General features: G+C 43.1%; 1 protein-coding gene across 1 annotated transcript in view; it reads left to right on the top strand.

Moving 5' to 3' along the window:
• GLA (galactosidase, alpha) overlaps positions 1-1,654 on the top strand; it is a 9,877-nt gene that overhangs the window by 870 nt on the left and 7,353 nt on the right. The gene's annotated exons all lie outside the window — the stretch shown is intronic.

The raw sequence follows: 1,654 nt of genomic DNA on the forward strand, positions 1-1,654 counted from the left end.
ACTTAGCAGCAGCAGCTCTGTCTCTGCTGGGACTAGTACTGAGAACAGCTGTGGTGAGTAGGAGAGACAGGACTAAGACGCGTGTCATTTCTTCTCCTTTTGGAGTCACGGGTTCCTTGGCTCTAATTTGAGGGAATTTAGAGAGACCATAGTGTCTCCTAGATCTCCCCACCCCATAGCCCTTGGGTATGGCCTCTGGTTGGAAGGTTATTCGGAGGATCTTTAGTGGATAAGACAAGTATTGATCCTATCAGACCCACACATCCTTTGTCTGCAGATTGGGAAAGCAACTCTTACCTCAGGGAACCAGCTCTGGTGCTCTGCAAAACAGTTCTTATCTCACACAGGTTGACTTTCAACTAGATAACCCATCTGAAGGGTTATTGCACAGTGCAATACCAAACCCCCTCAATTAGGCATATGGAAGGAATGTTCTTATCCTATGCTCATGCTCAGCCCACGCGTCTGACTCTTTGCGGGCCGGTAGACTGAAGCCTGCCAGGCTCCTCTGCCCATGGAATTTTCCATGCAAGAATACTGGAGTGGGGTGCCCTTTCCTCCTCCAGGGGATCTTTCTGACCCAGGGATGTAACCTGCGTCTGTTGCGTCTCCTAATTGGCAGGTGGATTCTTTACCACGGCTTCCTAGGTGGCACTAGTGATAAAGAACAGAGACACGGGTTCAATCCCTGGGTCAGGAAGATCCCCTGGAGGAGGAAGGGGCAACCCACTCCAGTATTCTTGCCTGGAGAATCGCATGGACAGAGGAGCTTGTCGGGCTACAGTCCATAGGGTCACGAAGAGTCGGACACGACTGAGTGAGGGCACAGGCAAGGAATGTTCTTAGCCTGGAATCTATGGGGAAATTAATGCAAATCTGCAAATGTGAGTATATGTGTTTTTCTGGAGAGAGGATCTTGAGCTTTGTTCAGATTCTCAAATAGATCTCCATCTAGAAAAGGTTAAGAATCACTGATAGATATTGTCTAAAAACATAATAAAGACACCCTTGGTGCAGAGGCCCCTCTATAAGTAGCGATCATGGTACATCCCAGTGGCCATAAGTTATTCCTTTGAATGTCTTTACAGATGTTGGTCAAACATGACAGAGTTAATTGGCTTTCTAAGTTTCAGACTAAATCCATCATGACCCTGGAGTAAATTATGGCCATCCCATATTTCTTTCTGTCTTTTCCTTTTTTTCCTGAGTGGTGGTTGTCTTATTTTTGTATCTGATTATGAAATTAATGCACGATTATGGCAAAAAATGTGGATAGTAAAGAAGAGTATAAAGAAAATAGATTCCCCTCATTTCACCACCCAGAAATAATCACGGTTAAAGTGTTAATATGCAACCTTTCCTTTTTTTTTCTATGTAAATAAAAACACAAATTTCTTTTTAAAGTGTTTTTCAATAAAAATGAGATCACATTTATGTCTCGAGCAGTTAACAAGACTCTGAAGTCTGTCTGCCTGGGTTCAAATTCTAGCTTATTATTACTTTGCCAGGTGATCTTGGGCAAACTGATGATCCCTTTGTAAATTGAAGAGTGAGTGCTTGGCACAGAATGGGAGTTTCATAAGTGCAGATTGTATGTATTAGCCATGCTTTATTTAAACAATCTCCTGTTCATGACTACTCATCTTCAATTTTT

This window comes from Bison bison, unplaced genomic scaffold (genome assembly GCF_000754665.1).
Source record: "Bison bison bison isolate TAMUID 2011002044 unplaced genomic scaffold, Bison_UMD1.0 scf7180017858348, whole genome shotgun sequence".
Taxonomy (NCBI): Eukaryota; Metazoa; Chordata; class Mammalia; order Artiodactyla; family Bovidae; genus Bison; species Bison bison.